Source organism: Salmo salar, chromosome ssa04, assembly GCF_905237065.1.
Source record: "Salmo salar chromosome ssa04, Ssal_v3.1, whole genome shotgun sequence".
Taxonomy (NCBI): domain Eukaryota; kingdom Metazoa; phylum Chordata; class Actinopteri; order Salmoniformes; family Salmonidae; genus Salmo; species Salmo salar.
The window spans coordinates 24,866,912-24,890,068 of record NC_059445.1 but is presented as its reverse complement, the minus strand read 5'-3'; positions in this window follow the sequence as shown (position 1 = coordinate 24,890,068).

The window sequence follows — 23,157 nt, the reverse complement described above, 5'->3', positions numbered from 1 at the left end:
GAGCCATCATAGGTTGAGAGAGTCAAAACAGCAAGACCGGGACAAGGTAGCACATCCATTGAAAAGGGTAAAACAATCAGCAGAAAATCAATTCCACTCCGGTTTCCTTTTATGGATGTGTGTATCTTTGAATTCACTGTTGAATGGCCTGCTCCTTCTCCATTTTTGGAACACCATCCCGCTCCCCCAAAGGTGTCGATAGTATATCTTGGCCTGCGCTGGGATGATTGTGATTCTGAGCTCTCATGTTCATACAGCGAGTTATGGTCTTCACTGATCTCATTCTGCATCAGCTCCAACTGTGGCGTATAGGGGCAGGTTTTATACTGATGGTCGTGAGCGCAATCTAGCTGGGCCCTGAGCTCTTTAGTGATGGTCCCAGTGGACCTCTTCTCCACCGCAGCACAGGAACACTCTGGCACCCAGGGGTCAGTTTGGCATGCTGTACTAACCATTCTTTCTTGTTGGTAGAAATAATAATAATAATAATTTCATTGCCCCCCCACCCCTCCACCCCCGCACACATTCATGTTACTTACCTTACAGATCACAAAGTGAGCTAATTTCCACCCCATTCATATGCAAATACATTTGATTCATACACTGGCTTGTCTGGGGGGCATGTTTTCATTTTAAACAGGCATTCCCTTATCTACACTGAAATAATTGTGGTCCTCAATTATGATAAAAACAAATCATAGCTCATTAGTACACCCTTGTGGTTGAATATATATCTATTGTATGTCTTATGATACAATTAATAATATTGAACTAACAAATACCGTCAAGGGATACGTTACAATTTACAATAATGAACACCTTATGAAACAGCTGTGAAAACCAATCTAGCAATATTTTAGATTTAAATATATAACCATTGATATTTTTTTTGTACATGTGTGTCAATTTACTTTCAGATTTTTTGTACACTCACATGGCAATCAGACTGAAATACAGAATTCTGGTGTGTGGAATAGAGAGGAGGTGGGTATTGTGTGGATGGGAGGTTATGCCTGTTACTTGTTTTTCAACAGGTAGTGGACCCGAAGAGAGAATGTGCAAAGTCCAGGCGCTGCTGCCCTCTTTGTTCTGAGTGTTTGCAGTGCTAGTGTTTTTAGCTAATCTGTGCAGCTCACATTATGTGCCCAGTATGACAGTTGTATTGCTCTTTCTTAGCAGATAATGACAACTTGACAATAACAGTAGCTGATGTAATGAAAAGTTGGAGGGTGGTTAGTAATGGAGAACATCAGGTGGATCCATGTCTGGGTGTTAGGCAGAACCCCTAGGTCCTGGAGAACAGGAGCAGAGTAAAGGGAACAGACATAAACACACAGGTTAAATGATTATCAGGTATGTAAAAATACTGAATGATTTAATTTAAATGTTTGATTAGACATGCAATAATGTTAATGGCAGACATTAAAATAAAGCATGCCTGTCTAATTTTTGATGTCAGTGGGGTTGATGAGGGAGGTAAGGGATGGTCCCTGGAAAAGATAGAGAGATGAGTTCTGAGAGAAACTCCAGGATGGTGTCATGACCACTGGAGTCATACACCTTAACAGTACCTTCCTGGCAGCGGAGGTTACTTAACGTGACCCAGTGGTTAGCCTTGCGATTGACTATTTGGAGAAACCCCTGGACCAGTGTTGGTACTGCTGACAGCATAGCGATGCCGCCCACCATGAGGCAGCAAATGCAAATAGTTATCAGCAGAGATTTTTATATTCACCTTAATGGATGTTGATCCCAGCTAGGAGTGAAAGAGCACCAAGCTTTCCCGGGTCTCGCCTTCCTTTCATCCTTCTTCCAAGCCAAGTCATTCACCCAGATGTCGAAGCACTTGGTCCCTTTGATTCTTCTCAGGTGGCTCTCCTCATGCACCCTGTCCATGTTGTCTCACCTTTTATTTTATTTATTTTTAATTTCACCTTTATTTAACCAGGTAGGCCAGTTGAGAACAAGTTCTCATTTACAACTGCGACCTGGCCAAGATAAAGCAAAGCAGTGCGACAAAAACAACAACACAGAGTTACACATAAACAAACGTACAGTCAATAACACAATAGAAAAATCTATGTACAGTACGTGCAAATGTAGAAGAGTAGGGAGGTAGGCGATAAATAGGCCAGAAGCAATTGATAATAGAAATTGATAATAGAGAAATGCAATTATATTTCAAATGATTACAAATACATCTCTTATATATCTCTTGGAAGTCCAGAAAATAAATTAACAGCAGACAACTAATTTTTACCTGGTCAAAATCCTCCACATCCTTCTCAGTGCCTGAAGGTGGTATTCGAAGGCTTCTGATCTGGTTCGACAACTTCCACATCAGGTGAAGTATCAGTGACAAAGTACATTATACAAAAACAGCAAAAGAAAAACACTAAGTCAATAAAAAAATATATATACTACAGTATATGCAATAATGTTATATACAATTGCATTGTTTACGCCAGTTAACTGCTGCGGCTCCCCTCCATATAGCAGGCGATAGAGTGAATACTCTGGATGCCTGGACACTGCTGTGTTGTGTGAAAAGATAATTACCTTCAGATTGTCCTTCCACCATTCCTGTTACCCATCAAGGGACTTGCCATTGGCACTCCCGTTGGTCCATTCATCCAAACGTGGAGTCACCATATATCTACACATTCACATTATATATAAAACTGATTAGTTGTCGACGGGATATAAATAGCACTCCTAAAGAAGATGCATTTTCAAGTTAGCTACCAACTTCAAAGATGGAACTTCAGCTAACATAAAACCTTACATGGCAAACTGAGATTCGGCAAATAACATATAAAGAGTTGCTTATTTGACGCCAAACCGACAACATTAGTTACTAATAGCATAAATTACTAATGTACGATGTAAAAGGTTGATTTTATGATGTAATGTCAACTTTATACATTTGTATCCCGGGACCATTCAACTTTCAACTCACCCACAGCAATTCTCCATAGATCTGCTGTGGATTACACAGAATACCATACCTTTATCACTGAGTGTATTTTAGACAATGTAAACACACTAATCCACCAGGAGGTGGCATAACACCCATTTTATGCAGGAATTTAACAATTTAATTACACCGTTACACTACAACCATTACATTAAAAACTGACATTGACTAAAACCAACTAGGCTAGAGCTCACTACTATAGCGTTTAGCCAAGCTACATTTGGTTAGCATCAAGCTAGTAAACTGTTAAACACTATTTTCGTACAAATATTAACACTAACACATTTTATCGTGACATCACATATTTACATAGTTTACTTAAAGTAAACTGAGTCTTTGTTCATAGAAAATAAAACAAATTGGATCTAAAATGTTGGGGAAAGAAGGTTTGGACGCCATGTTAATTCCTTCTCATTCATGTAAACCATTAGCAACCTAGCCTAACTCCATTAATTTAATTACAATGTGGAAAATACCAACCAGTTTTTCACTCAGTTAAAACTGCCTTCAAACATCAAACTCATGGACTATGTAATTAACCAAGTTACCTCAATATTGAGTCGTATGTAATGTTGAAAAAAGCAATATATGAATTAATAGGGTAAAACGATGAGACGGAGAAACGTTCGTTTTCAGAACTAGTCATTCTCCATAATGAAGAAGAAATGTTAAAAATCTCACTAACTCACTTCATTAATGTCGAGGGGGTGCTGAAGATGGTGGCGAGTGCAGACGAGATTTTAGCTTGCTCTGAGTAACCTTAACTTTTATCCCTCTCAAAAAAGGGACATTTTTGTTTACTCAAATGGACACCAATGGACATTGGCTTGTAGCGGTCATCAACCACATGGACAGATTATTTGTGTTGTGTAATGTATATGTATACTTTTCTAGTCCTCCAAATAACTTACTTCTAGAGGAAATTGAAGAAATCCTTAAATCTTCTAAGAAAATATCCATCCAGTCAGATTATAGTTGGAGATTGTAATATGGTTTATTCTAATGAGACTGATAGATTGCCCCATAGGCATAACATTGGCGTGAACAAGTTGGTGAATTTCTGCCAAAGCCTGGACTTAATTAACATATGGAGAGTTAAAAACCCTGGAGAGAAACAATACACATAGAGTAATAGAGATAGTTCTCTACAATCAAGAATTGATTTGTGGGTGATAGCCTCTAGTCTTGAGCCCAACACTGTAGAGGTAAAAATACTGACGGATCATAAAGTCATATGGTTGACTATAAGAATGTGCAGTAATGATGGTAAGAAATACTCTGGTGGTTATTGGAAATTAAATAACTCATTGTTATTGCATGAGGAGTTAAAAAATGTGATTAAGAATCTAATTTCTGTTTACTGGAGTTTAGCTACGTCTAATGCAGAATAAGGGAAATATTGGGAACTGCTGAAATGTAAAATCCGCTCAAACTGTATTACTTATGGAAAATGGCTTGCTTTAAGAAGGAGATGTGAGGTAGCTGAACTCTCTAAGACAATTGTGGATATCACAGAGATTTAGCATCTTGATCTTAATGAGAAAGCTAAATTGAATGATTTACAGAATCAACTAGATACATTGTATGAGGAAAAGGCTAGAGGAGCTTTCATAAGATCCAGAAAACAATAGCTTGAAAAAGGGGAAAAGAACTGTAGATACTTTTTTAATTTAGAAAAGAGGAGAGGGGAACTCAACACGCTTTGGGAATTTAAGATTAATGGGGTTACCAGTGAGGATAGAGAGTTATCAGACTTTACCACTAAGTTTTATGAGAATCTTTACTCCTTAAATAACAATTTGAGTGACTAAGGATCTCCTTGATTCTATAGAGAATGTTAATTCGGTTAGTGAAGAATTCAATCGGTCTTGTCAAGATTTATCCATTATGGACATCCAGTACGGGGTTGCTCAGTTAAAAAATAACAAATCTCCAGGTTGTGATGGATCAACCTCTGAATTTTACAAAACCTTCTCTGAAGAAATAGCACCATTTTTAATTGAAACCTTTGAGGCTATAAAGAAGGGAGAACTACCTGCCTCTCTGAAGCAAGGGGTTATTACTCTTATACCTAAACCACACAAGGATCTCTTAAATATTGATAATTGGCGTCCAATCACACTCCTAAATAACGACTACAAAATTATAGTCTTAATCTTTGCAAAAAGGTTAAAGTCTTGCCTGAATGAGCTGATTGATGAATGTCAATCAGGGTTTATGAAAGGGCGCCATATATCTAATAACCTGAAGCTGGTGTTAGACTTGAGTATTGTGATCTATTGGATGACTTCCCTGTTATCCTATTTTTGGATTTTCAGAAAGCATTTGATGCAGTAAGTCACAATTTTATCTTTGATTGTCTTAAGCATTTGAAGTTTGGTCTTTTTTGTTGTTGATGCTATTAGAACTCTGTATAATGGTGGCAATAGCTGTATCAAACTCTGTCATGGAACATCTTCAAGGTTTAACATTTACAAAGGAATATGACAAGGTTGTCCAATTTCACCTGTTTTAAATTTTTGTTAGTATCTCAAATGTTATGCTCATTAGTTCATAAAGGTCCATTTAGATTAGCATTGGATATCGTGAGCAGTTCTCCAAAATCTCAGGTTTGGTATTAAATCTTTGCAAATGTGAGATGTTTGTTTTGAAAGGAGCTGTCAATCCAGCAGATTGTAACATCTCTGAAAAAGATACTGTAACCTATCTCGGTGTAAAGATCACCAAAAATCTCAAGGTTGTGAATTATCTTAATTTGAACCCTGTAACTGAATCTGTCCAAAAAAAATGTGCCTCATGGTTAGGGAGGGATTTAAGTCTTCAAGGAAGGGTGCTTTTATCCAAAACTGAGGGGCTATCTCATGCATCCTCATGTATCCTATCTTTCTTCATCTATTGACATTCCCAAATCCACTTGCTGTACCTTTTAGATAGGTTATTGTACAACTTCATATGGAAAAACAAGCCACATAAAATAAAAAGAGATGTTACCACCAACAGGGTTTGTGCTGGCGGTCTAAATGTCTTAGACTTCACTCTCTTCAATCAAATGTCAACTGGATTAAAAGGTCCATAAAAAAATCCTCATAGTTTCTGGAATATTATACCTCATTTTGTTTTTCAGAAATTCGGAGGGCTTACTTTGTTACTACAATGTCCATATATTGTGGGTAAACTTCCTGTGAAACTGGTGGCTTTTCACAAGCAGGCTTTAATGTGCTGGGCTTTGTTGTATAAACACAACTTTTCACCTCATACATTTTTTATATGGAACATGGGTCGATATTATATAGAAACAAGATGTTATTTTACCATAAATGGTTCTCGAAAAACATTGTCCTTGTTAGCCAATTAGTTAATATTAGTGGGAATCTATTTACGCGGAGAGAATTTATGGAAAGATACTTTGAGGTTTCAAGCAAGGAATATGACACTGTTATTTTAGCTATACCTAGTGGGATAAAAACTTTACTTCAGAATAATGCATATTTTGGAATATCTCCGTTTGTAAGCGATATCCAGGTGAATGGCATAGGTCTACTAGATACGAAATTCAACAATCGTTTATTAAGGGATAATTTCTACAGGAAGTCTATTCCCTGCGATATTTTGTTGGGCTTCATCGTTTGCTGTAAACCTGCGCCGTGCTTGGCTCACTCCACACAAATGTATTCTGACCAATAAAGTAAAGGAGATCTCCTTTAAGATTATCCATAGATTCTATCCGTGTAATAGCTTGATTTCTAAATATATACCTGATGTTACCAGTGAATGTAGTTTTTGTGAACTAGAAACTGAATCTATTGAACACTTATTCTGTCATTGTTTATATAGTGAAGTGTCCTGGACTGATGTAAAACTATATCTTGACCTCAAAATGCATACAACCATTGACATTTCTAAGTTTGACACATTATTTTACTACACTGATTCCACAATTGAATGTGAGTATGTCATAAATCTCCTATTTTATTAGGAAACATTTTCATACACAAATCAAAATTTATGAAGAAAAAGCCCCTTCATTAAAGTCATTAAAACATATACATTAAGTCATTAAAACATATACAAAACAAAATGTAAAAAAAAAATGTATTCGCTACATGTCTATTTGAATTGATATAATGTGGATTAGTTTTATTTATTTTTTATTTTTCTCATTTCTTTGTGGAATACCTCTGGCTGTTATGTTTGTTTTGCATGTTACTGTTAATAATTTATTTTTAAAACGCTTCAAAAATAAAAAACTTCATTGTCACAGCTCCCCTAGTGGCAGTAATTATATACACACATTAAATGCAAATACCTAGGAGGCAAAATATACAAAATATAACACAAAAAATATGACCATACATATGTGTGTTACATACACATGGCATATGCTTGAGTACCACCTTGACATCTCTGATTGCATGCCTCAATAAATTAATACTAGAACATTCTTAGCCAGGATTATTTATTTCAAATCAAACTTTGTCACATGCGCCGAATACAGCAAGTGTAGACTTTTCTGTGAAATGCATACTTACAAGCCCTTAACCAACAGTGCAGTTCAAGAAGTTTAAGAGAATATTTACCAAATAAAGTAAAAAATAAAATTAAAAAATAATTAAAACTAACACAATAACATAACAATAACAAGGCTATATACAGGGGGTACCGGTACCGAGTCAGTGTGCAGGGGTACAGGTTAGTTGAGGTAATTTGTACATGTAGATAGGGGTGAAGTGATTATGCATAGATATAGATAATAAACAGCGAGTAGCAGCATTGTACAAAACAAATGGGGGGGGGGGGGGGTCAATGTAGCAGCGTATCTCATCTCCTAATAATTGCATAACGGTGTAAGATAGACACGTCATCTTTTGTGCATGTTTTTTTATATATTTTTTTATTGAACCTTTATTTAACTAGGCACGTCAGTTAAGAACAAATTCTTATTTACAATGACGACCTACCCCGGCCAAACCCTAACCTGGACGACGCTGGGCCAATTGTCCCTATGGGACACCCAATCCCGGCCGGTTGTGATACAGCCTGGAAACCAACCAGGGTTTGTAGTGATGCCTCTAGCAATGGGATGTAGTGCCTTAGACCGCTGCGCCACTCAGGAGTCCCAAGCATGTATTTTTTGTTGGTCCTGTCAATGTTGAGTGATCACACGCCTCATACACATAGCACACATTTGCAAGCAGGCAAAGTAACCTAAGTGGGGAAGTTGCATAGTATTTCTGATTAACTCACTACCAATGAATGTTATTTTTCACAGATATCCATGGAACCACGACTGAAATATAGGCCTACACTCAGATAAAAAGGTCCTATCTACAAACTAACAGGATTCTTCCGCTGTCCCCATAGGAGAACCCTTTTTGGTTCCAGGTAGAACCCCTTCTGTGTCTAGGTGGAACCCTTTTGGGCTCCATTCCACAGAGGGTTCTACATGGAGCCAAAAAGTTATCTTTTGGTGACAGCCAAAGAACCCTGTTGGAACTCCTTTCTCAAAGAGTGTACTCAACAAGTTTAGCCTGTTAAGTTTACACCATTTGATTCTGTACTCAAACATCTGCCTGGTACTCAAGATAACATGCAACATAGCACCACCACCTTTGAAGGTTTTCGTCAACCTCTGCTCAGACATAAATCGTAGTGTTCCAAGAACCTCCACCAGGGGTGACTGTAGTATCCTCAAACGGACAAAAAGGAGACACAAGAGGCACCACACACTCATTTTAGATCCCAAGGGGTCTTTATTTTCATACTGTATGCTCTCACTCTCATCACTATCTCCTTTGCCCTCTTCTCAAGTCTTTACTTGGAACTACATCCATATACACACACACATACTATGGCATCTTGCTTACATTTCTCACATTTTAGGCATTCAGCTGAGGCCTTGGATGGATCATGTTACACTGAGATGGGCACAGGGGTATATGTACAGTCATTTTTAGTGTGGTGGCAAAGTAGTTGAACAGGAGAAGAGGATGTGGTTACTTGTGGAGGGAGAACAGTGAGGGTGGTGGGTTGAGCACCTGCCGTGAAGCTGATTGGTTTCTCTGGCTCATCACATCTTGACTAAAATAAAGAGATTTAGAAATTAGTTAGACATTGCCATAGTTCAACAGCTGAAAAGCCATCATTAACATACTCCCAGAGATAGCAATATATTCAGTATTCACTGAATGACGTAGCCTACCCATCCCCATTCACAACTGTATTAATCAATGAAATAAATGATACAATAGCACATTCAATGACATTATTATTGTAGACTATAGACTACTCCTCTACCTTTGTACAATAACGTAATAATTGAATGAAATAGCGTACCCATCCACATTTACAATTTAAATGATCAATTAGATAAATAATACTAGCACATACAGTTATATTCCTATAGAATATGCTACTACTGTATCCACACTATATTAGGATACTGTTGTGATTTTGTCAGGCATGATTTTAGGTCTTCGATATCACAACTTCATTTAAATATAGCCTACTTACTCCTCAATTGGATCAAGGACATCTTGGTAATTATTTTCATCGTCTCAAAAAAGGAAACTATCTGGGGCAGACACTCGGAAATCGCTTCTGCCGCAAGTAAAAAAAAAAAAAAAATGTCATTAACGTCTGTGTCGCCGCGGAGCTCTCAAATACAGTGCCAGTGTCTAAATCTATGAACGGTCACTGCAATCCGTATTCCTTGGGACGTCCTTACCCTAAACTAACACTAAACGTAACCATTTTATAAATTTATACTTGATAGCGGTGTGGACATCCCAAGGATCCCGAATAGCACGGACCCTCTGGGAAAGTCTATGAACTGCTCTATTCGACTGAAGGGACATCCCAAGGATTCCTAACAGCAGGACATCCCAAGGATTCCAAATAGAAACTATGAACTCATCTGAAAGCCATGGACACAACTCTTATTGGTTGTCTGATGTGGAACAAAGTCTGTGATTGGCTAACAGCATTTAGATCTGTATACAGCGAGATAACATACCATGCCATGAGGTGTTGAGGGGAAAACAGATTATCTATAGATTGGGCATAATCTTTTCTAGGCCATTAGCGATAACAGGAAATACACAAGCCGTAGGCTACACTATAGCTCAAGGTGGCGTCGGAATGTCTGCTTGCACGGGAAAAACTGTACTTTTCTAACATTTATGGTTGAGATTTAATTAATATAAACTATGCACATTATGATTTTCTTTAACACGCGATGCAGGCGTCACGCAGACTTTAGTAATGCGTTGGTATCATGTCATGTCAGGTGGTACGGTTGCCAAGGCTTATATATGTCCCTTATCACTCCCCATATTCTGTTGTTATGTGAATGATTGGCTGAGCCTTGGATACAGCCAGTATTGCCCAAACGCGCATCACTCGTTCGCTTACGGTCAGTAGTGATCCAAAGCCCCCCAAAACTTTTCTCGTCGGATCTACACGAATCACATAGGTTACTTATTTTGGATTCAAAATGGCGAATTTCATCTAAAGGTGACTAGTTTGCATCCCTGCAATTCAGTTTCAATAAACAACTCAAGTTGAAAACATGTTATACCCCAACAATTATTATCAGTCCCATTGAATCGCAGATATATACACTAATTAGTTCTGATCTGGTACCAAGGTTTTAACACCACAGAGGGCTCATAGATTCTTTAAATGTGGATCACCTTCAACACAATAAAATAAACAAGAAAAATACTCTGTCCTAAATAAACTCACGGTCCTGTGTCCAAGAATATGTTCTAGGCTTTAATGGCAAGTGAACTGAGGTCCATTGACTACCACTACAGTAGTCAATGGACCTGTGGTTGTCCCAATGAAACATGGCTTGACAGCAGTGTTGCCAACTCCTCAGTAAAGAAAGTAGCTATTGGCTGTCCTAAAAGTCGCTAGAAGTCGCTAAATGATGTCATCACCTAATTTGCATAATTTGCCATGTGCATGTAATTGTGATGGACGCTGTAGGAAAGAGGAATAATGTTGTGGGAGAGACAAAAAGTGAGTAAAAAACACCTAAATATGTTTAGAACTACAAATGAGCAAGCTGCAGAGAATGGCACACACAGCAAATAAGAACCAGATATTTGAGGCCATACTCCTACTTCAGCACTTTATGGACCCCATTATTAATCCCCATCATAACAGAGGCATTGTCAGTCCCTATCCCCAGGAGTTTCTCTTTTTAAGACAACACTTCTCGAGGAAAGCCACAACAGCACGGGCTTTATAGATTTGGCATCTCCTCCCTCCAACTCAACAAGCCCCAGAAATGTTGATACAATTGTCTGCTTGGTGTCACTAAAGTACCTTATCACAACCCCCAGGTACTTAGAAACACTTACATCCGTGGATTCATGGAGGAGGAGGCTGAAACGCTGGTCTCCCACATCTGCGACCAACTTTTTCAGAAAGTATGGTACTAGAACACCATTAATCATTTCTGTGTACTTTGTCCTGTGCATTTTGAAGTGGGTAGCAGCAGTGGAGTCTGAGAAAGCAGCTCTACATGCTTCTCCAATGTGATCACATGCCAGCATGGAACAGTGTTCAGCAATAGCTAATGCCATGGTGGTCTCAGCCTTTTTTGCAGAGTCAAATTTTTTAACCATAAATGGCAGCTTGTTTTGGGTGGAACTGTTATAAGGCTTTGCGTTTTGAGTATGTTTTTGAGTTGTCATGTGCTTTTTTACATCACTAAGTTTGGCGTAGAAATCACCCATACAATTTATTTATTTATTTGACCTTTGTTTAACCAAGTAGGCAAGTTGAGAACAAGTTCTCATTTACAACTGCGACCTGGCCAAGATAAAGCAAAGCAGTTCAACACATACAACAACAGAGTTACACATGGAGTAAAACAAACATACAGTCAATAAAACAGTACAAAAATAAGTCTATATACAATGTGAGCACATGAGGTGAGATAAGGGAGGTAAAGGCAAAAAAAGGCCACGGTGGCGAAGTAAATACAATTTAGCAATTAAAAACACTGGAATTGTAGATTTGCAGTAGGTGAATGTGCAAAGTAGAAATACTGGGGTGCAAGGGAGCAAAATAAATAAATACAGTAGGGGATGAGGTAATTGTTTGGGCTATTTATAAATGGGCTATCTACAGGTGCAGTGATCTGTGAGCTGCTCTGACAGCTGGTGCTTAAAGCTGGTGAGGGAGATGAGTGTTTCCAGTTTCAGAGATTTTGGTAGTTTGTTCCAGTCATTGGCAGGAGAGAACTGGAAGGAGAGGCGGCCAAAAGAGGAATTGGCCATGGGGGTGACCAGTGAAATACACCTGCTGGAGGGTGTGCTACGGGTGGTTGCTGCTATGGTGACCAGCGAGCTGAGATAAGGCGGGACTTTACCTAGCAGGGTCTTGTAGATGACCTGGAACCAGTGGGTTTGGCGACAAGTATGAAGCGAGGGCCAGCCAACGAGAGTGTACAGGTCGCAGTGGTGGGTAGTATATGGGGCTTTGGTGACAAAACGGATGGCACTTCTCTTGACTTTATATTGCGATTGGCAACTTTCATAAATTAGGTGCAATACCGCCACTGACCTCATTCGTCTTTCAGTTACCCACGTGGGTATAACCAATGAGATGGCAACTGGCTACCTGCTTCTATAAACCAATGAGGAGATGGGAGAGGCAAGACTTGCAGCGCGATCTGCGGCAGAAATAGAACTGATTTCTATTTTAGCCCTTGGCAACATAGACGCACGTTGGCGCGCGCGAGCAGTGTGGGTGCAATAATTGAATTATATAGATTTCTAAATTTATTTTGCAACGCTCGCGGTGTAGTCAGCCTGTTACAGTCACCAACGCTATGGATAACATGAAAACGGGTGGGTATAATTTGTGGAACATTCCAACAGGAATCCATTCCAAAAACTTAGTAAAAATCAAGGTTGCCAAAAAACAACGCATACAAAGTCGTATAGCGGTGGAATGAGATACCGGGTAGGGGGTGAGCTATGTAATTACGTTTTTCACTCACCACGTTTATTCGAAAAAATGTATGTCTTCGTTCTGGTAGGCTCCACCATTTCTCGTTCGTTGGTTTAGTTATTATTTCCGGTGTTCCGGCATTCGCCGATGAACTCTTGCACCTCAATTAGGCTATCGCTATGGTTGAAATGTAACTAATGACCGCTAGCCCCAGTATTTTATTAGCTAGGTGGCTTGTACTCAATTGTTACCGATTATACTGTATATAGCAGCCTACTCATACTACAGAAACATACATTGTATTTTGCCAAGTTCTCTCTGTGTTAATCCTGTTTCCCAAATATAGCAGGTAACTTGTGTCTGTGTCGATGTTGTTGAGTTCAACTTGCCAAGTTAAATAAAGATTAAATAAATTAGAAAATTTAAAATATATGCTTTGACCTATTTCAGGTAACCTCAAGATGCTTGATTCACTATAGCTGCTTTTGAAGAACTTTCCGGTCGTTTGTGCTTTACATTCTGACTTTACATTCCGACTTTTGAATGTCTGTTTATTGGACATATATATTAGTGTCTAATAAAAAAGAGTAACATATGTAAAGCATCCCATCTGTTTTAAGGTTATAGTGTGTGTGTGTGTGTGGGTGGAGGGGGTGTACGTCCTCTTGATGTCCACTAGGTGCCACCACAGTTTCAATGTCACACCAGGTTCACAACATGTTTTCATGTGTAACAAATCAAATTGTATTTGTCACATGAGCCAAATACTACATGTGTAGACCTTACAGTAAAATGCTGACTTACAAGCCCTTAACCAACAATTTAGCTTTAAGAAAAATATGTGTTAAGTAAAACATAAGTAACAAATAATTAAAGAGCAGCAGTAAAATAACAATAGCTAGGCTATTTTATGTATATATATTTATTTACAGACTCACTAAACACATGCTTCGTTTGTAAATTATGTCTGAATGTTGGAGTGTTCCCATGGCTATTTCTCCAATAAAAAAACAAGAGAATCGTGCTGTCTGGTTTGCTTAATATAAGGAAGATCAAATAATGTATCTTTACTCAAGTATGACAATTGGGTACTTCTTCAACCACTGTTCAAGACATTTAGCACCCAAGACCCAACATTCACTTGGTGGCTTAGACGTAGGAGTGATGAACTAGGATCTGTTTAGCATTTCTAAGTAGAATGAATAACATTACTTTGACGGGGGGGGCTGATTCCAGTTCAGCAATCTTAGCCTGAGACATTTCATATGTGTACAGAGGCGTACTGTTCAACGATCAGCTTTGCCTAGATCATACTGAATAAGTTGTCTCTGGAACAAGATTATATGGACAGGGGTGGGTTTGATCGTAGCTCAGCACTCCTACTCAACACCAGTTGCTATAACCTAACATTTTATAATCCAATTTCCATGCTGTCTAATGTCCTTCTGGAACCCACCTCAACATTGTTCTGTCAAGGCATCAAAAGCAAGTTTGCATGTGTAGCGTGGTTCGTTCTGCGTTGCGTACTTTTACTTAGGACACTGCCACAACTGGAATTCTGATGGTTGGATCATTTTTATTCGACCTGCACACGAAGAAACAACACACAATATGTTAGCCCTCGGTACAGTCACAGCTCTCGGGCACCTTGCTAGTTGAAGGTCAGGCAAAAGAGAACAATAAGAGGGTACGTAAGTACAGATAACCCGCGATGGACCAAACCAAAATATACAAAACTTTTACAATTAGGTGTATTTACAATATAGATATCAAAAAAATATTTGTACACCGAAAAATAACATTAACTATGCAGCTGTAATTAAATAAAGAACACATTGAATTATTATTATTAACTTATTAACATCCCCTCTTGACCTGGCCTACTTGAACTGTCCTTGTGTGCAACTTGGTGCATAATCTAGGGGAACAACATCACTCTACTACACATGCTCTTGCAAGGATTTTAACTCACAACTTCTCCTTTGGGAATTCACCACCATAACCACTGCTACAACTATTTCTAAGCTATCTTAACATGTGGGTTTCTTTAGGGGGACCAATATTAGGAACACCTTTGAATGGTCTACAAAGCATGCCCCCAGGTAAAAGTAGGCTGTATTGTTACTCCACGACATAATATGTTATCACAACTCTATTAATTGAACTCTTGAACCCTTGTTTGAGAATCAACTAGCATAACCACTACTCTACCGGTCAGACAGAGTTAAAACAAAGCATTTGGATGTATTGAAACTCCTTCCCCTTTCTCACGTGCTATTACCTTACAACCTTATTCTAAAATCGATTACATTTACATTTTCCCTCAATCTACATACAATACCCTATAATGACAAAGCGAAAATCGGGTTTATACATTTGAGCAAATTCATTACAAATAAAAAACAGAAATACCTTATTTACATAATGATTCATCCCCTTTGCTATGAGACTCAAATTGAGCTCAGGTGCATCCTGTTTCGATTGATCATCCTAGAGCTGTTTCTACAACTTGATTGGAGTCCACCTGTGGTAAATTCAATTGATTTGACGTGATTTGGAAAGGCACACACCTGTCTATATAAGGTCCCACAGTTGACAGTGCATGCCAGAGCAAAAACCAAGTCAAATCTAATTGTATTTGTCACATGTGCCGAATACAACAGCTGTGGACCTTACCTTGAAATGCTTAATTACAAGCCCTTAACCAACAATGCAGGTCAAGATATAGTTAAGAAAATATTTCCTAAGTAAACTAAAGTCAAAAAATGAAATCCATAAGTAACACAAGAAAATGACATAACAATAACGAGGCTATATACATGGGGTACCAGTACTGAGTCAATGTGCGGGGGTACAGGTTAATTGAGGTCATTTGTAAAGTGACTTTGCATAGATAATAAACAGCGAGAAGCAGCAGTGTAAAAACACGGGGGGGGTCTTTGACATTTTTTGGCCCTTCCTCTGACACCGCTTAGTATATAGGTCCCTTGATGGAAGGAAGCTTTGCCCCAGTAATGTACTGGGCCGTACGCACTACCCTCTGTAGCGCCTTATGGTCAGATGCCCAGCAGTTGCCACATCAGGTTGTTATACAACCTCTCAGGACGTTTTGAGTATCTGGGGACCCATGCTAAATATTGTCAGTCTCCTGAGGGGGAAAGGTTTTGTCGTGCCCTCTTTACAACTGTGTTGGTGTTTTGACCATGATAGTTCGTTGGTGATGTGGACACCAAGGAACTTGAAACTCTCCACTTCAGCCCCGTCAATGTTAATGGGGGCCTGTTCGGCCTTCCTTTTCCTATAGTCCACGATCAGCCCCTTCGTCTTGCTCACATTGAGGAAGAGGTTGTTGTCATCAGGCCAGGAGGTTCTGAGGCATGGTTCCAGGGCTCAGGTCCTCTGGGAGGGGAGGGAGAGAGAATTAGAGGGTGCATGAGACAGGAGAAATACTCCAGATATAACAGATTGACCCTAGCCCTCTGACACAAACTATTCCAGCATAAATACTGGAGGCTGAGATACGAGAGGTAGACACTGTGGCCCCGTCCAATGATACCCCCGGACAGGGCCTATGATGTAGTAGACCCTATCAGAAAACATTTAGTTACTTTTTGCATTTATTATACTTTAAGTCTTACATATACACAAAAACAACCAGTTGCTCAATTTTGGTGAAAGTTGGCCATTGGCTAACCACAACTTTCCTGTCAAAGACGTTCATGAATTACAACAACTATACCTTCACGATCTGACAGTGTGGGGTAGAGAAATTCCAACTAACGGGTGAAAAATTAACCTGTTTTTTTTTCTGTGTATATGCAGAACTGTATACAAATACACTAATAATGCATCCAGTCTCTGGTTATTGGTGATTCTTTCCATTCTGCCCTATTGTGACCTTTGACCCCTTGCAAAGGGCCTTAAATTTCCACATTCTGGATGACATCCTGCCGAACTTTGTTCGCATTTCATTGTTTGATCTAGCGTGTGACTATTTCTTCCCCCAGCACTTGTCCCATGTTGGCTGACCTACCATGCAGTTAAATGGAAAGGTGCTACTTGATGTAGACATAACATCTGATTTGGGATGAGGGGAAATGTCAATCTATGACAATTGAACTTGCTAATTTATTCTGCACATCGCTATATTTGTTCATGTAGACATACTTTGAATATGTTTAATATGTGGGTGAAGCATTTCATTTGTAGTCTTTCTTAATTTGTCATTTTGAAATACATTTAATATCATTTGGTGGGATGTCTGTAAGAAATGACTTATGATGATCATTATTTCAATTTAGTGTAATGACATCAAACACTTACTTCTCCTGAAGGGGGCACATAATATGATTCACTATTCTCCATAAATATAAAAGCATTAGATCAGCAATAGCTCATTACTCCTACTACAGGTAAATTCATTGGCATGAAGTTTGATACCCATATGACCCCACTCAACCCCAGGGGCCAAGTGTCAACATTCAATCTAACCTAGGGCCTTACGTATCAAGTGTCTCAGAGTAGTAGGAGTGTTCCTCTCGGATAAGTTTTGCAGTTTACAACAAGAATACGATTATAGACACATCCTAGATCAGCACTGACTGTTACATGATTTGTGGATGAAGTCCCAGGTCCCCCTCTGTCCATGTTATGTTGTTCATTTGGATCTTAACATGCCTTTTGGGGGCCCTAACCGATATTTGGTTTGTGGGCTCCCCACCTCGCTGGCAAAATATTGTAGTGCCAACCCCCCCCCCCCCCCATCTTGAAGGTAGAGAGAATGTTGAATTATTTACATGTACAATTCTGTCCATTTTGCCATTGTATGGGGCAAGGTTTAGCTTTTTTTTATACATTTCATGCAATTAGACTCATTCTGCCATGGAGCTGAGAAAAGGTGCAGTATTACAGTGAATTTTCTGCAATTCTACACATGTTGCAAAGACTTGTGCAATGTTAACCATATCTGAGTGAGAGTGACTAACAAAATCATTGGGGGCCTCCTGGAGGTTAGGGCCCTTGGGAACATGCTCTGCGTGCCCAGTCGGTATCGGGCCATTATTACAAAAAGTTTAGATAACTGGCTAGACTAACTTACCAATCTACATTTTGTAGCTGACATGGCTAATTGTTACTCTGTGACTGACAATACTTTTTCTGATATTTACTATATAAATTTTTAGGATTGTGTGTTTTGTATTGTTAGGTATTACTGCATTGTTGGAGCTAGAATCCAACATTTTGCTGCCCCTGCGATAACGTATGTGACAAACCTTTATTTTCTAACCAACTGCCGATGCACAACCACATCTCGACATTTCACCTTGTGTATTTTACTATTGTAACACAACAGTAAGTGACCGTTGTTAAAAAATTTAATAATAATGATAATAATGGTCGGTGGCCCCCTAGCTACTGCTTATGTGGATTATGCCTGTAGCTCCCTGTGGTTATGCGTCATAGCGCAATTCCATCCTCCCTGGAAGTAAGCATTGCTTAGACATGATTGGGCAAGTCATGTATTTAGAAATGATCATTGATTGCAGGGGGGATATGGTTCCATTTTTTTTAACTAATGTAATTCACTTTCAATCCATGTTCTTTACATTCAATGTCAAATTCTGCATACTGATTATTTCCATTCAAAAGAGGTAACTGATGTAGAATGTAACAGGTATCAATTTAATTCTGAATGGACCCCAATCTGGCTTGGTAAACTATTTGAAGCACTAGGGGACATTTTTCCAAATAACATTCCATGTAGTTAGCCTGTAACTGTCTGGAAAACTTGTCCTATGTGTCATCTCCATACTTATCAGAATGCCAAAAAGAAAGAGGGCCCCAACTTTTGATGACATTGCCTCAATTGTTAAAAGGCCTCTCGCCAGACGAAGTTACAGCAGCGTGCTACCATCAGGAAAATGTATTATCTTCTGTGCTGGACATTGAACTGGAAAGGTCGAACACCCTCAACTATCGTCGTCAACTCTACGACTGTCACGACTTCCGCTGAAGTCGGTCCCTCTCCTTGTTTGGGCGGCGTTCGGCGGTCGACGTCACCGGCCTTCTAGGCACCGCCGATCCACTTTTCATTTTCCATTTGTTTTGTCTAGTTCTTACACACCTGGTTTCACTCACCCAATTACCTGTTTATTATTTAACCCTCTGTTCCCCATGTTTGGTTGTGAGTGATTGTTTGTTGTATTGTGGGCTTGGTAATTCTCTTGTATTTTGATGACTTTGAGTAAAGTTACTTTTATTTACTCATCTCTGCTGTCCTGCGCCTGACTCCTCTGCACCAGCTACACATAGATCCTTACGATGACGTGTGGAGTAAGGGAAGGATAGCCAATGCGCAACCCCCCCTCTGTCTCCCAGATTGCCCACCTCTACCCCAGGTCCCCCAATCAATTGCCCAGCAAGTAAACACCACACGCCTGCTGCCTTTAACACCAGCACAAGCAGCTGAAATGTTTGAAACGGTTGATGCCGTTAACGTATCCCACCTTCCACCACTACACCCCAAGCCTGGAGATATTTTTATATTTGAAGATAGTTCCTCATCATGTGATGACTGGAAGGCAGACCAAAAGCGTAGGATTCAGAAGGGATCCCACAGCCATACTCGCCATTCACCAAAACTAAGGGTGCGGTAGTATGCAGGGAAGGAAGCACCGGGGCTCCAAAAAAGGGAGTATGAGTTGCTGCATCAGCCTCATACTGTGCTAATTCACTACTTTGGTGAGGAGGCACACTCCGCTGTCCCCCACCCCCACGGCAACAGCCAACAGCAGCAAGCAAGGGATTCCATCTGATCGGCACCCTCAATTATAGATGAAATGTCCAGGCGAAAGACTGAAACACCCGGCAAAGTACACTCAGACATGACCAATAACCCACCATCACCCCCAAATGCATCATTCATGGCAGAGTACCAACCTCGCAACTTGGCACAAGTGAAGAACACAATTCGCCGAGCAAGTGACGTCACTGTTTTGGACCAGGACGAGTTGGTGACAACACATATGATGGGTAACATTTTCCCCGGATTTGTCACCCATATGGAGACTCGACCCGCAACCCTTCTGGTGGTGGCAGCACCAGAAATGGTTGAAGAGGCCAAGGCAGTCAGCTTTTAGATTTGTATCACCAAGTCATTGTCAGCTCAAGCTATCCCTAGCAAAACCCATTTCCTTAACCAGAAGCCCAGACTAACTGCAGGAAGCTAGAGTGGACACCATAAAAACTCAGCATTAGCAGACCAGTCTTTTTTAATTTTTTTATTTCACCTTTATTTAACCAGGTAGGCCAGTTGAGAACAATTTCTCATTTACAACTGCGACCTGGCCAAGATAAAGTAAAGCAGTGCGACAAAAACAACAACACAGAGTTACACATGGGATAAACAAACGTACAGTCAATAACACAATAGAAAAATCTATGGGATAAACAAACGTACAGTGTGTACAGTGTGTGCAAATGTAGTAAGATTAGGGAGGTAAGGCAATAAATAGGCCATAGTGGCGAAATAATTACAATTTAGCATTAACACGAGTGATAGATGTGCAGATGATGATGTGCAAGTAGAGATACTGGGGTGCAAAAGAGCAAAAATAAATAATACGGGGATGAGGTAGTTGGGTGGGCTATTTACAGATGGGCTGTGTACAGGTGCAGTGATTGGTAAGCTGCTCTGACAGTTGATGCTTAAAGTTAGTGAGGGAGATATAAGTCTCCAGCTTCAGTGATTTTTGCAATTCCTTCCAGTCAATGGCAGCATAAAACTCGAAGGACAGGAGGCCAAAGGAGAAAATTTAGTGAAATATACCTGCTGGAGGGCGTGCTACAGGTGGGTGTTGCTATGGTGACCAGTGAGCTGAGATAAGGCGGGGCTTTACCTAGCAAAGACTTATAAATGACCTGGAGCCAGTCAATTAATCAATCACAATGTATTTATAAAGCCCTTCTTCCATCAGCTGATGTCACAAAGTGCTGTACAGAAACCCAGCATAAAACCTCAAACAGCAAGCAATGCAGGTGTAGAAGCACGGTGGCTAGGAAAAACTCCATAGAAAGGCCAGAACCTAGGAAGAAACCTAGAGAAGAACCAGGCTATGAGGGGTGGCCAGTCCTCTTCTGGCTGGGCCCGGTAGAGATTAAAACAGAACATGGCCAAGATGTTCAAATGTTCACAGATGACCAGCAGAGTCAAATAATAATAATCACAGTGGTTGTCGAGGGTGCAACAGGTCAGCACCTCAGGAGTAAATGTCAGTTGGCTTTTCATAGCTGATCATTCAGAGTATCTCTACCGCTCCTGCTGTCTCTAGAGAGTTGAAAACAGCAGGTCTGGGACAGGTAGCACGTCCGGTGAACAGGTCAGGGTTCCATAGCCGCAGGCAGAACAGTTGAATCTGGAGCAGCAGCACGGCCAGGTGGACTGGGGACAGCAAGGTGTCATAAGGCCAAGTAGTCCCGAGGCATGGTCCTAGGGCTCAGGTTCTCCGAGAGAGAGAAAGAAAGAAAGAGCAAAAGAGAGAAAAAAGAGAGAGAGAGCATACTTAAATTCACACAGGACACAGGATAAGACAGGAGAAATACTCCAAATATAACAGACTGACCCTAGCCCCCCGACACAAACTACTGCAGCATAAATACTGGAGGCTGAGACAGGAGGGGTCAGGAGACACTGTGGCCCCATCTGACGATACCCCCAGACAGGGCCAAACAGGCAGGATATAACCCCACCCACTTTGTCAAAGCACAGTGGGTTTGGCGACGAATATGAAGCGAGGGCCAGCCAACGAGAGCATACAGGTCGCAGTGGTGAGTAGTATATGGGGCTTTGGTGACAAAACGGATGGCACTGTGATAGACTACATCCAATTTGCTGAGTAGAGTGTTGTAGGCTATTTTGTAAATGACATTGCCAAAGTCAAGGATCGGTAGGATAGTCAGTTTTACGAGGGTATGTTTAGCAGCATGAGTGAAGGAGGCTTTGTTGCGAAATAGGAAGCCGATTCTACATTTAATTTTTGATTGGAGATGCTTAATGTGAGTCTGGAAGGAGAGTTTACAGTCCAACCAGACACCTAGGTATTTGTAGTTGGCCACATATTCTAAGTCAGAACCGTCCAGAGTAGTGATGCTAGTCGGGCGGGCGGGTGCGGGCCGCGATCGGTTGAAGAGCATCCATTTAGATTTACTAGCATTTAAGAGCATTTGGAGGCCACGGAAGGAGTGTTGTATGGCATTGCAGCTCGTATGGAGGTTTGTTAACACAGTGTCCAAAGAAGGGCCAGAAGTATACAGAATGGTGTCATCTGCGTAGAGGTGGATCAGAGAATCACCAGCAGCAAGAGCGACATCATTGATGTATACAGAGAAGAGAGTCGGCCCGAGAATTGAACCCTGTAGCACGGCCATAGAGACTGCCAGAGGTCCGGACAACAAGCCCCCCGGTTTGACATACTGAACACTATCTGAGAAGTAGTTGGTGAACCAGGCGAGGCATATGCATATAATATGCAAATCCTACCTTCTGGGCCTGAGTAGCAGGCAGTTTACTAAAGGCACGCTTTTCATCCTGACGTCAAAATACTGCCCCCTACCTAAGAGAGGTTAAGAGCTTTTATGTCAGCATTTCACTGTAAGGTCTACACATGTAGTATTCGGCGCATCTGACAAATACACATTGATTTGTTACACATGAAAACATGTTGTGAACCTGGTGTGACATTATTGAAACTGTGCTGACACCTAGTGGACATCAAGAGGAACTACAACCCCCCCATATACACACACACTATAACCTTAAAACAGATGGGATGCTTTACATACATTGCTCTTTTTTATTAGACACTAATATATATGTCCAAAAACAGACATTCAAAAGTCGGAATGTAAAGCACAAACGACTGGAAAAGTTCCTCAAAAGCAGCTATAGTGAGTCAAGCATCTTGAGGTTGCCTGAAATAGGTTAAAGCATATATTTTACATTTTCTAATTTATTTCATCTTTATTTAACTGGGCAAGTTGAACTCAACAACATCGACACAGACACAAGTTACCTGCTATATTTGGGAAACAGGATTAAAACCGAGAAAACTTGGCAAAATACAATGTACATTTCTGTAGTACGAGTAGGCTGGTTTATACAGTATCATAGGTAACAATTGAGTACAAGCCACCTAGCTAATAGAATACTGGGGCTA